The sequence below is a fragment of the Aythya ferina genome, assembly GCF_964211825.1.
Source record: "Aythya ferina genome assembly, chromosome: 4".
Lineage (NCBI taxonomy): Eukaryota > Metazoa > Chordata > Aves > Anseriformes > Anatidae > Aythya > Aythya ferina.
The window spans coordinates 15,952,000-15,966,187 of NC_140300.1; the positions used below are offsets into that span (position 1 = coordinate 15,952,000).

Sequence of the window (14,188 nt, forward strand, 5' to 3'; positions counted from 1 at the left end):
CCCCTACTTGGTGCTTGCTATGCATATTTCGGTAAGTTACTGTTATGTTTGGGCTGACGATGCCGTACCCTTGGAAAGACGAGCATCCATTTAAAGCTGAGTGCCGTAAAGCCAGACCTCTGCGCTTTGCATTGATGAGCCCGTGGGTAACAGCAGGACCTGATAAACTAATCCTATGTCAGAAGATAGAGAGTTATTCTCAAGTGGGAGAAACATCTGAAATGAGAATTGTGCCTAGTAAAGAACCTGTACTATGACTTAACCGCAATACATTTAGTGTAAATGCTTTTTCTGAGTGTCTGAAAGAGCTAGAACTGTATATGAAGAATGAAAATACTTGTCACAACACTTTCTGCAATTTGTATAGAATAAAGAACTGTTTACATAGATAGTGATTCAGTCAAATTGCATTGCATGTTTATCATGGTGAAGATCTGAAAGAAATATTTGTACTGAAAAGCTTTATTTAGATTTAAAAGGAAAATAGGTGAAACCTACTGAACCAGAAAATGTATGCAAAGGAAGATCAATGTGAATAAAATATTGCTTTTAATATTTTACCAGAGGAAAAAAAAAATCAGAATCATTAATGTTATTTTTAATTTTGAACCTCTGTAATATTATGAACAATCTTGCTCTTCCCTTCAAATGTTAAAGAAAAATACTAGTCAGCTGTATGAGAGAAAAAGAGATAATGGTGGAACATGAAGAAGAATCTCATATATGTAAAAAGCTAACTGATGACCGATCAATGCAAATAAATACAGAATATGAATGACTTTGATGAGCCTTTATCATGGAACCATGTCTGCTTCATAAAAATTTGGATGGCTGTAGTCTAGTAAAATATGTGGAAGACAAGTGTCCATGTATCCTTAACAAAGAGCGAGGAAAAGAAAGGTGTGGATAAATTTCAAAGTATTTGGTTACATGTTCTTTGCACCAGTCTGTACCCTGCATAAAATATCTACTGGCAGAATTAAGCAGACAAATAGTGAGATATACATATTACAAAGGATTGGAAAGCTGATGGGCATCTTTGGTTAATCAAAATACAACAGCTGCCTATTTTGTGAAGCCAAATAAAATCAGGTGAACAGTTCATCCACTATCATTACGCTTTTGTCAGAAAGGAACATTATGTTCCTGTAAGTCTTTTGATAAACATGGAACAATTGCCCTATAATAACAAAGAAGTGTGGAAATGTGTTGCATGATTTCTGTTCATGAGCATTTTGCTAAAATAGCAGTAAATGGCTTTTTTCTATTAATGTAAGATTGTATTTTGCATTTTGACTCATTTCATTTCACTTATTTCTTTCAACAGCAAATGAAACCATAGAGCAGTATTTATTTTATTTTATTTATTTATTTATTTATTTAGAGTAATATTTATTTTTTTCTGACAATGATTCTAACAAATGTCTTTCAGTTTCTGTTCGAACACTGCTGTCCATCAGATAGCACATCCAAATAAAGTCCCTCGAATCACACAAGTACAAGTGTTGGATGTTGTGGGTAGGACCAGAGTAGCCAGTGCTGGAGATTAGCTGTAAGAAAGAACACCAAAAAATAAGTCTTATTTCTAATGTGGGAATCCAGAATCAAATATTAGCTTGGAAGCATCTGCGACTTTTTTCCCAGACTTAGTCAATTAAAGAGATTAGTAAATCCTGTTAATGAATCCCCTGGGTCTTTGCAGAGAGGCGCAGAAAATAGCATCGGATAGGGAGCACTGAAAGGCCCATGCTTTGGAGAGGAGGGCGCTTACAAACTGCTGCTCCTTGAAGTTTGTCAGAACATATCTGTCATGGAAAACAGTCCAGCTACACCCATGTCTTAAGAGCTGAACTAATCTGAGTTTACTGACAAGAATTTGTATAGGAGAGGAATATGAGAGGAGGCAGCCTTGTAGTCTGGAGGGGATGAGCAATGCAAGGCAGCCGTGTGTGCAATGCCTGCCATGTCCCAAACCCCTCCTAATTTCCCCAGCAGTGGAGGGGCACTGCCCTTCTTCCTCCCGAGCATCTTTGGGCTCTCTCTTTTTCCTTCCCGAGGAAATTTGGGAATTTCTTTTTATTTATTTATTTATTTTTGTTTCTCCAGTCTGAGGACACTGGGTGACTTACAGATACTGGGCTGATGCCACACTGCAGAGACTAAAAAACCACCTCAGTGAAGGAGACTTAGATATACATGTATGATAAAATACAGCCTGTACAGAAACGTATGCAGAAGCACAGAATAAGGAAATATATGTAAGAAAGTGCTGATAAAGTTACTGCCTAATAGTTACCGAATTTATCCCCCCCCCCAAAAAATAAAATAAAATAAAAATATATTGCAAGGTTATGCATGCATGCAAAAAATAAAACATACAGCACCCTTTTAGCAGTTTAATTTGAGGTAACATTGACTAAATTTTGCCTGGCCTTCAGCTGAGAAGTGAAAAAAGGGTAGCATCTTGGAGTTACATATAGTATTACCTCAGTGCCTCCCTAATCCATAGCGGAAACATTAATCACTGTGTCTTTGTCATGCCAGCAAGGCGGTTTGCAGTCTGTCTATGTACTTGATTTATGAACAGCTGATGGCCATTGAACTGCAGCAATCCACCAAACAGTATTTTGTACTTCCTTCTGCCTCGAGTGTAAATGTTACAGAACACTAACATTATATTCCATCTAATATATACAAGATTAATTTTGTAAGCTTCTTCGTTTTTGCCTCCCTTTGGTCTGCTTTTTGTTTCTCTCTCTTGCCTTCTCCATCACAAACTGCACTGCTGGTCCCAGATCCCCAGCCCACCATCATGGTGAGGAGTCTGGGTTTTGCCATGTTCGCCAGCAGAATCAGCACATGCCTGGCTGCCAGCACAGTCAAGGCAAGATCCTGTCCCATCTGAGTGCAAAATGGCACAATCCTCAGTTCTGATTCACCTCTTCTGTCAGATTTTTCCTCTCTTCTCACGTGTTTCACTCAAAATTTGAAGTTTGGAGAGCTGGTGCGGATTCTTTTGGACACAATTCCCAGTATGTCCAAAAAAAAATCTACCTCACATAGTTGCTCTGGAAGAAAAAAGGAGACTATGTAAGAATTTTGTTCCTTTGCAGATGCCTCAGAGGCAGGATACTTGGCTCAAGCTAGCATTTAGGAGCACTTGGGGGTCACAGAGAGGGCCCTCCTCAACCCTCACAGAAACAAAGAGCAGGCCTTGGGCCTACAGGCATGGGGCTCCAGTGTCACCATCGTGCAGAGGGAAGCAGCTCCCTGCTGATTCATCCTTGTGGTGGCACAATGGCTGTGGAAACCCACCCAAGGGTACGTTCACATTGTGTGAGCTTTCTGTTATGGTCTGTTCCCGTGCCTTTTTTCAATGCAATATCAGCATCCTTCCTTTCTCAGTGTTGTGTCGTTCCTCAGCCCCCCTTTGTGCTCCAGTCTACAACTTTTAAAAGCCAAGGCTACATCCAAATTTCTATTAATCACGAGCCTGTGACAGTGCAGCAGATTGCTGCATTCTGTAGCGGATAGGAGGATATTGCTTCATAAACTGTACCGAGCTGTTCACCACTGCCTGGAACAAAGCACTCTTTGTTGGTTAATGGTGTCTAGAAAATAATGGTTAAATTTAAAGCATCTCAGATTCCAAGGGGTGTGTTAAGGAAAAAAAAAAAAAAAAAAAAAAAAAAAAAAAAAAAAGTAAACTGCTAGGAAAGCTAGGTTTTTTTTTTTTTTTTTTTTTTTTTTTTTTTTTTTTTTTTTTAATGCTTTATCTCTTTTCTCTTGGTAAAAGAAGGGGGGATTCACAAATATTCACAAATATTCAAAGTGTGGCTAGAAGAGATGGTGCTGCCCTACAGGTACTGCTGGCATCGAGGGGTGCATAACAAGCCATAATGGGGTGACTCAGGCAATAATGCTAACTGGATACGTAGCCTTTCATCCTGCAAGCACTTTGCAGATGTTAAGAAATACAATATAGGTTGCATAAATTTTGGGGGGAGGATTTCTGCAACTGAGCTCTGCCAGCTGAGGAGGTGAAGGGGCAGGAGGTGATGAGCAGCACCCACACACATGGGTGAAGCTGAGCTCAACAGGTACTGAAGAGTTAGTGCAAGGCTCCACCTCACAATGGCACAAAAAGAGTAAGCCCAGCAGCAGGATCTGGCCCAGTTGTGTTGGCCCAAAGTCCAGTGGGCTCCATGGGAGTCTTTCACTGTGCTTCAATGGGCATCGGCTGCAGTCCCGCAAGGCAGGGACATCGGGGGAGCCGCCAGCCACCAACACTGGCATGAACAGTGAGCAAAGCCTGGCTCATGAGCAGCAGCACAAAGCAGATCACTGACCCCAATGTACACTAGTTATTTTGGCTATAGCCACCGTACGTGACGAGGACAAGTTACTGGTCCGTTTCTAATGAGAGAGTTTGGGAGAAGGTGTAGGATGAGGCAGAGTGATGTTGCTTGGTGATGCTGCTGTGGGTGCTGGTGCTGATTTGTTTTACCCCTTTTGGTTTGCTGTTGTTTTTCAGTAAAGGGCTTGTATTCTCATAATGCTTTTTTTTTTTTTTTTTTTTTTTTTTTTTTTTTAAACGAGTGAAAGTATAAAAGAAAACTATGTTGTGTTAGTGGAAGGTGACTCTGCGCCCACCATCACCCACGAGATGGAGCTCTCAGCTCAGGCGCAGGGAAGGCTTTCTTTGTGTTATCGAAAAATGAAACATTCTTGCTCTCACCCTTTTCTGATTTTTATCTTTTGCTAATATAATGCAGATTGGTTTTATACATTATTTATGGAGCCCAGAACTGGTATAGGGAATGCTGTCACTCATTTTAATGATTTAGATATGTTTTTTATTATTATTATACTGTATAGACTTTGGAAAACCCTCATTTGGATCCCATTTAGAACACAGGAAGTTGCCCAAAGCTTGGATGTGAACCTTAATTTAGTGAAATCCTTGTAAGGCTGAGAATATTTACTACTGGCATTTATTGCTCCTGTGAGAATCAGAGTGAGGGTGGAGGGGGTGGGGGGGAAGGAGAGGAAAGGAAAGACAACCGTAACTCCAGCCAAAAAAGCAAAGAACATATGTTGAGTCGTGATCGGCTGTGCGAGCACAGCAGCAGGGTAATCTGCATCTGAGCCCTTCTGCTGGGACTGGGAGGTGCCTTTCTGCCTTGGAGATTTAGGAGAACTCCAGCAGGACTCATTCTTCGCCGAGCTGAGCTTGCTTTTTGCAAGCCTCTCTTTATAAAGAGGGTTAGGACACTTGGCTCGATGCACTGTGTAAAGGAGCAGAAGTCTTTTTGGACTTCTGCCTGTGCTCTGCAGGTAAAGGTCTCAGGCTTTAGCAGTGTGGAGCTGCTGCGACTGCAGAGGTGCTTTGCAGGGGGGTGAAGAGGGCGACCCAGCATTAATGGAAACAGTGAAAGATCTCTTATTTTTTCCCCTTCCTTTCAGTTACTGCGTGCCTAAACAATAGTAGCAAGGCTATACAAGCTTTGGTTCAAACTTGTAGTAAAAACTATTCCTAGGACTCTGTGCTTGGGCTGTGAGTGCAGGTGATTTCATTGGTCCCCAGCCTTTCAGAAGATCAGGGCTCTGCACTTCATGAAAAAGAGCAAGTGTCCCAGTAATTCCCACAGTGTTTTTTGTTTTAAAGAAAAGCAGAGCAAGGTTTTAAAGTAACTTTTTGGGGGGCTATTTGCTTTATGTTCCCCTCTTCCTTCAATCCCATTCCATTCAGCTGCTTAACTTCCCTTTCAGCCAGTCTCTCTGGTGGCTCGTTAGTCCTGCTCAGTGACAGTTAAAATGGCTAATAAAGCAGCTGGCAGCAGAATGAATGAAGGGACCATGCCAGCTATTGCCCATATCATGGAACAAAAACAAAACAAACAAAACAAACAACCTCCCCCCACCCCTGAAAAAAAAACAAAAAAACAAAAAAACAAAACACAACAATAACCATGAAACTCTGATATGTCTACACTGAAATTTACTCAGAATCCTGTATATTATGGACCAGAGATTTCTTAAATGGAAACAGTGTTTTGTGAATCTCTAATGAAATGCAGTATGCTTTCTGAAAAGCAATTTCATTTAAAAGATTGCCTATTTACATGAAATACCCGCCACTGTTTATTACTATTATTATTAAAGAGCTTTTGATGCTATACTGTCATCACTTTGACCTTAGTTATGCTTTGCTAGCATTTATTACAGTGAAAGGACCAAGACTTTGTCATCCAAGGCGTACGAATATGTGGAGAGAAGACAGTTTTTTTCTTGTGGAGCTCACAGTCAATGACCATACAGAAAAGAAAGATGGGACAAGCAACTGGGAGATGGCAATGTCCAGCTACGTAAAATTGTCCCTCTTTCACAAGCTACACTGCATGCAACAGCAGAGTGCATCCCAGATACAAAACATTATCGATAAGATCTCAAATCTCATATATAGCTCAGTTAGAGAACATGGGTGGAACATCAACTACGTAAAATGGGAAGATCTTCATTCATGAGACAAAGATCTTCATTCATGATTCATGATTTCCAACAAAGACCTTCTGAAGTACCTTGAAAGATGCACGGGTAGTTCAGATATGCAGCATCTGCTCCTAGAATTAGGAAACCTGAAATGAGAAGAATGAATTTGCAATTGCTTATAGAGGTGGAAATTTAGTGATAATTCTTTATTTCTTATTGAGTGGGAGGGCACCAATCTTGAACAAACTGCTAGACACGATTGCTCATTTTTACATTAAGATGTCATTTCACATTAATGTAAAGGACTCCTCTTCAAAGCATGGTGTCATAGTTTCATATTTTTTTTTTCTCATAATAAGTTCAATTTTGAGAAGATACTTAAACATTGGAATAAAATACTTAAAGAGAATGTGGAAATTTGATTATTAGAGCTGCTTAGAACAAGTTGTACAAATATCTGTCAGGAATGACACAGGTATAGAGAATTCTTCCTTGAGGCAGAGGAGTAGACAATATGACCTATTTACTGTTTTCTAGGACTTGTGGGAGAGTATCTATAGGTGCTTCAATGCGGAAAGTAGGCTGTGTCAAAATAAAGAAGACAAACTATGTTGAAATAAAGTTTAACTTAACCTGAAGCTAAACAAGAAATTTGTCGAAGCCATATAAAAGAAAGAAAGAAGGAAAGAAAGAAAGAAAGAAAGAAAGAAAGAAAGAAAGAAAGAAAGAAAGAAAGAAAGAAAGAAAAATAATATCTAAAATTTAGAAGAAAGGTGACATTTTATTGAAATACATAGAAGATACTATGAGAAATGCTCAGAAAAGGCACCTGAAGAACCTCAGTTCTGTTGTATAATGACATTACCAAATAACAAAATTATTCTGAGGGGCATTTTTTTGTGTTTCTAGTTTCAGACTCAAATGATAGTCTAAAAATGATTGCCTAAAATAAAAAAATACTTTTTTTTTTTCCTTTGTGCCATCATAGTGTTCCCATTAAGAATACAGCCAGCAGCTACTTTGGTTAAGAGAACCCTGTGATCTCAGCTGCAGGAAGAACAATGGAAACATGCTGTTCTTCTCAAAATGCCCCTGTGGATATAGGCTTCTTCTGCTCTGCTTTTTCATCATAAACTCTCTTCACACCAGCGGTGCAAGCCTCAAAGCAGCCAGGGAAGAGCAGGGTCAGGCTGGATTTCTGGGTACTTCTGTCGCTTGGTGAGGTTGGGTACGCACTGGCAGTGTCCGCAGGGTGAGCGGCACGACAACTAGGCTGCTGTTCTGCATTGCTTTTGCCAGGCTGGTGCCATGGTCTGGCTGACAGCCCGCAGACCAAATTTCTTGGCATCCCTCCCCAGAAGGACACCCATCCCATATCTCATACCATATGCTGCTAAGGGAGCTGGGACTGATGGCCAGCCTGAGATGGCGTGCTCTGGACACTTGGGGCTCAGCTGTAATCATCTGTCACCTTAAGTATCCCTCAGAGAGCCAGGTCAGAGAGTATACGGGGCTATACCCTGTTCATATGCCCACTTAAGTTGGGGTATAGGTGCAGCACTCTCAGTTCCACTGAGGAGAAAGCAACTGTTTTGAAAGTTTTCCACATTCTCCATGAAATTTTCTGCAGAAGAACTTTTAAAATAATGCTGTTTAAGAGGGGAAATGGTTGTTAATCCTACAAGACTATCTTTAAGTGTTAGACAAAAAGACTTGCACAGTTTTAAGTTCTTTGAAAGCATAGAGAATCACTTATTTTACTAAGATCACGTAATCGGAGGAACAGAGTTCTACTTTCATTCAAGCTGCCTTTTGCCCTTTTTAATTACAATTAACTCCCAGACTGACTTTCCTGGTTTATTTGTGAAATCCTAAAAATGTGTAAGTATTTTGTGCTTTGCCAGTAGACAAAGTGGTTATATTTGGCAAGACTGTGACCTTCTACGTTCACTTGTTTGAGGTCTTCGTTGACTGATGGGTATGCTGAAGAAGAATCAGGACCTTTGAGCTGACAGTTTTACCTCAGGATATCAAATACTAGAAAGGCATTGTCTTGTTGGCTCCATTTGATGAATTCTTGCAGGTGGTATTCAACTGAATGTGTAACAGGCAGTGTACACTGACCGGATTATTTATCTTGTCAAATGGAGTCCCTGGACATAACTATCAAACTGCCATTGACACTGGAGTATAACCAGCTCTATATTAAAGTGTCCAGCTGCGATATGGAGGCTGCAGCAATCATATACTTAAGAAACATAAGACACATTGCTGGAGCATTTGAAAGGTGTGACAGCGTGTACAGCAGCAACTATTTTCTCTGTAACCTTCCTGAAGGTGTCCCAATCTCAAATTTTCACAAGACTGCTCTAAAAGGTCATGCTTTGATGCAAATTAATGAAACATGACAACAATTAGAAGGCTTCTATTCTTTATATTTTTATTAGCTACTCCACTCTAAATAGTAGGGCATGACTAGCTAAGAAATATATAGGTCTTTCCCACAGATGGCCTTCCTTAGACTTCCTTAGCACAGTTTTAATGCCACACTGTCTGAAGGGGTTTCCTCGGATGGGTACCTTGGTTTCCCTGATAGGGTTATTTCAATATGCAGTTGAGCTGAGGCAGAAATGACATGAGAGACCTTTCAGTCATTTATCCCACAGTTGGCCAATGATACTTGTGCCAGAAATACACTGGGGGCTCTTGACTTGCCCCATCTACCTCCTACCACCGAATCACTGTCATATCTAACACACTTGGTTGGTGAAGGCCAGCAGTAGAGGAGGATGGTGACCATTTGATCACTGACATGGTTCCACTTCAAAGCTAACAGAGCTATCGACCCCACCCTATTTGGATCCTATATAATTATAAAAATTAGATTAAACAATAATTAGTGACTTATCTTAATTACAACTTATTTTTATCAAGTACAGCTTGTACAAAAGATTTCAATTATTTTTAACTAAATGGAGAGTAGAATCTGTTGTTTTAAGATTATTCAGGACAAAGAACAGATGCTAAATTTCTTTAAATGACCGGTTTAATTTTAGCACAAATTAACAGATTTATTTATTACTGCTCTGAACATTCATCCTGTTTTTCAAAGATGAGAACTGTAAGCTTGGGGAAGGTATGTTATTTTTCGTGTATAATAAAAATGGTAAATCTCTGCTTTAGTAACAATACAGAAGTCTCCCAAAAGTGTAGAGTTGTGACCAAGGCCTCCATACAAGAATGGAGAACCCATTAATTTTGTGGTTAGGTGAGGGAAAGCTACACTTTTCAACAAGCTTTTCTAAGGGGAGACTTTTCACAAAAGATTTGTTGTGAATTGGTCCCAATGCAGGGAGTCCCTGCAGTTTTGCTTGGCCTCTTCTCCATCATACTTTCTCCATCAGGCTGCCCCAAGGGCTTCTCCAGTAGTGGGAGCAGCTGCAAATCCCTCGAAAGCCACGCTTCGTCCCTGTGTTTCCGGCACAGATTGCTTGCTGCTTAGCCTTTAAGTACTCTGGTCATCGTAAACTCATGTACAATCACAAGCTATGAGACGATATTGCATTTGGGGCAGAAGAACAAGCTTTGAGAGTTCCCCTATGTTTGTAGAATATGCGAACATTAGAAATACCTATCAACACCTATCAGAATCCACAATTTCTGGTATTCATTGGAAATAATTGGCTGTGTGAAAGTTGAGAATTATACAGGTTCATTGCTAGAAGTAAGTCACAATTAGTGCCAAGTGCTTTTACCACTAAAAAAGCCCCATGGATTAGGCCTTTCTGAATAAAGAAAACCTGCTTCTGAACTTTTTGCCGCAGTTGGATACTCACTCATAGAATAGTCTACATACTGCCAGTACATTTACAATGTAAACGCTTTCTTTTCAAGGTCATGGTTTTAAAGCACTAGACTGCTATTGAAACTGCAGGGGCAGAGCCTGAACAATTCTACTGGTTTTCTAAAAATAAGGAGCTTTATAGCTAAACTGCAGGATGTATTTTAAAAGAAAGAGTCTCAACATTTTTCTTTTTACTGCTACTTGTATCCCATCTCTACCAATTTTTACTGCTTTACACAAAGGCACATCTATTGCAAGGCATGGCATAAAATCAACACTTGCATTCTAGCAGCTCAGCTCAGTCCTACAATATTTGTGATGTGCCACAATATTCAAATGCATTAACACAAAACTTGAGCCACCAATGGAAATATATAGCTTAAAAAAATAAAATGACAGAAAGTAAAAGTGCCTACTTTCAGCTAATTCAGACTTATTAGCTGCAACTCCTATGTTGAATTTTACATTTTCAAATGTCATATTTTAGTTCAAAACCTGAGTCTCTCAAATACCTCATGAAATCCTGCATGACTATGAGACATGAATGAAGCAATTGCTTCTTTCATTATAAATGATTAATGCTAATCAATCAGGGCTTAGTATTCCCAAACCTTTAGAGCTCTCCTGTTTAGCTTCTGCAGTGCTTGAAAATGTTTATTGACTAAAGGGTGAAAATGTTTTTTCTCATTATTGGGAAACATTCACTGTTAATTGCGATGTCCCAAATTACAGAGGACTAAATTCTGGTCGGTTTGTAGAGAGGCACTGTGACAGAAAAACAGTAAGGAGTTTTCACACTTGCAAGGTTACCAGAAGACTGTCCAGTCTTGCAAATAAAAGATGATATAAAGCTGCTTACATCAATACTTCCCTGGGGGCTGTGACAAATGGTCATGTGTTTTCAGGGTTAGAGGACAGCTTGGTGTGTACCTGGCTGTTCTTCCTTCAGATTTCAGGGTAAGTTTTTTTGGCCAGAGCTCAGCTGACTGGTTCCATTGCAAAGCTCCACTGAGGTGCACCACAAGGGGTTCAGGTCTTGTCTTCCTGGCCCTCACTGGGCACCAGGACTGAGGACAAATGATGATGGTGAAATACTGCCCACATGGGTAACTGTGACTCATCTCTCATTTCCTTCTGCAGGATTTTCTCCTTAGCTTTTAGAACTAGATTTAAAGATGAAATACTTAACCTATGTTTTATACACACCTGAAGATCATGTTCGTCAATTCCAAGCAAGTCTAATACAGATAGTGTGTTGGCCATGTAATATTACAGTGGTGATACTTATGTTTTACCTGAATGACTATTTTTAAATGGTATCACACCTTAGATGAAGCGTCTGGTTAACTAAGTATGAAAGGATAATCTAAATAAATTGTGTTCTTTTGTTCCAAAATTTATAATTTTCAGCATAAAGCTTTCTGTTTTCAGTAATATTACCTTCTACCCTGAAAAACAACTTTCATAAAGTCATAGAAGTGTGACAATTTATTTGACACAGTCAAATCTTAATAGAATTTAAGTACTGGACTATGAAACTTCACTTTTCTTCTCTAAACATTTTCAGTTGCATCTACATCTTTCAACTTTTTTTCTAGTGTTTCTATTTTTTTGAGTATTTCTATTAAGATTTGCAAAAAAAGAATATGGGGAAATTCTAGTAATTCTTTTAGGTATAAATGAATTGCATTTGATGAAATCTTTACAGTATTTTGGACTAGAATTAATTACTAGTAGTATTAGGATGCAAATTATATCACAGAACTATACTCAATGTATTGTGATTTCAATTCTTGAACCAAGTACACTAACAAAACGTTTCCATTCTTTATCATTTAGAACATTATATAAAGTTTACCATTATTGCTGCCAGAGCTAAAGCCAACAACTTAGTCTAGGCAAAGAAACAGGAGGATATCCATCAGGTAGGAAACAAAAACATTTGGGGAAATGGATGAGTGGACAAAGGAGAGACTGTGCACATGGCCAAAGGAGTTACATAGTTAGAGCAATCATTAGGGAGATGAAGGACAAAGACTCAAATTCTTTTTCTGCAGGATCTGAAGAATTTACTTGATCTCAGGTCTACCACATCCCCAAAGGTCAAGTTATTTGGTTACTCAGGCCTTGTTCTTTTAAAATCTCTGTGAAATGTCTCTAATTATAGATATTCTATTATATCCCTTGGGGCAGGAATAAAAAAAGTTATTTTTGTCCATGTTCATTAGCCAGTATTCTGTATGTTCTTCCTCTTTTGGTTCTTGTGGTAACTATATGAAGTGGAACAGCACCAATGGAGAGATGGAAAGTTTCATCCTAAAATGACCAATGATATGGAAAATGTTAGTTACATTTCTTACCAGGGGAAAGAAATAAAATAAAATAAAATAAAATAAAATAAAATAAAATAAAATAAAATAAAATAAAATAAAATAAAATAAAATAAAATAAAATAAAATAAAATAAAATAAAAGCATGGTTGCCGAATGTGTTTCACTACTCAGGATCCTGATGGAGGGTCACACCTGATCTGAGTTAGGTGCCCAAATCCAGGCAGGTTGCCTGCTTTGGCTTCTGGGTCTTGTCCTTTCTTCCAAAGTGCAATTGTATCTGAAAAAGCATCTCTCTTCTTTCAGAAGTGCTCTCTGCTCCCACAAGTTCCTAAATCAGGAAGGAGGATGGTATTAGAAGGCAATCATCTATGAGTAAGATATTTCAGTGACTAAGTTGCTTTGAGGATTTATTCATAGCTTTTACTGGAATCAGTGTGAAATGCACATCTAGATTCCTCTGCAAGTCAGACCACAGGAGTTTCAATGTGAAAGGAATGCCTGGCCATCATCTGTGTTATTAGATTTTATTTTTGATGCCTCCATAGATTTTATAGTTTTGCAAAAACATGCAGCAAGCATGGAATTTATTGCTTATGGTTCATCCAGGAAATGTGTCATGGTACAAGATGGACTGAACAGAAAAGATAGTTGTTTTGGTTTTGCTTTTCAAATGTTAACAAGTATATAGCAATAGTCTGTAAAACTGCTAAATAGATCAATAAATAATTCCAGTGATAGCATATTGAATTTCAATAGTCAGTGGAAACCAACACTTTTAAAATGCTGAATTTTGCTTTTCTAATGACTAAGTCTGTGTCACTTTACCATAAATACTCAACTTTAGCAATTATCATCAAGGCCTTATTCAACAACTTTCTAATTTTAACAAATGTTATTTTCTGCAATAGTGAATTGTTGACAGGATACCTATTCTTTATTCCTTAGTGCATCCTACCCATAAATTGATTATATAAGCAAAGATATCCACAGGGAATTTTTGAATACGTTTAAGGAGGGGGAAAAAAAAAGGAATATTTGTTACATTATTGGGATATAGAACTGAGGGCCCCCTGATGTTTGGGTTATCTGACATCCAGAAAACTGGCAGTATTTTGTCTCTAGGGAGAAGATGTATCCCACCTTGCCTGAGTGTTAGGATTTGTTCAAGGCCCTTTGCTGTGGTTGGTGTTTATGTGCCGAGACCATCAAATACTAACCTTGCCACTCTGCCAGTTCAGAAACACAAGGTACAGGGTTTTGAACTCGAAGAGTCAGACACTAAAAATATGTTCACAGAAGTGACAGAAGACTCCAAGACCTGATCTGGGAATCTCAGGTAGCTTTCAAGAAATCACTGTAAAAAAAAAAAAAAGTAAATTATTGCAACTTAACTGAAAATATTAATAACAGACAGCTGTAAATGAATTTCTGTAACAAAAATACTGAGTAAAAGAGATAAAAGAGTACCACAATTTTATAAACATAACAGAAAGGAAGCCTTAACAACAAACTTCTCAAA

The 14,188-nt window shown here is 38.7% G+C and overlaps 1 long non-coding RNA gene across 1 annotated transcript; it reads right to left on the reverse strand.

Annotated features, from left to right (window-relative positions):
• Positions 1–1,446: 1,446 nt before the first annotated feature.
• LOC311436739 lies at positions 1,447–13,955 on the reverse strand. The gene is made up of 4 exons (XR_014693077.1): positions 13,887–13,955; positions 12,862–12,997; positions 6,582–6,638; positions 1,447–1,550 (listed from the first exon to the last, which is right to left on the reverse strand). It is a non-coding gene; the product is annotated as an uncharacterized lncRNA (long non-coding RNA).
• Between the last annotated feature and the right edge of the window lie 233 nt (positions 13,956–14,188).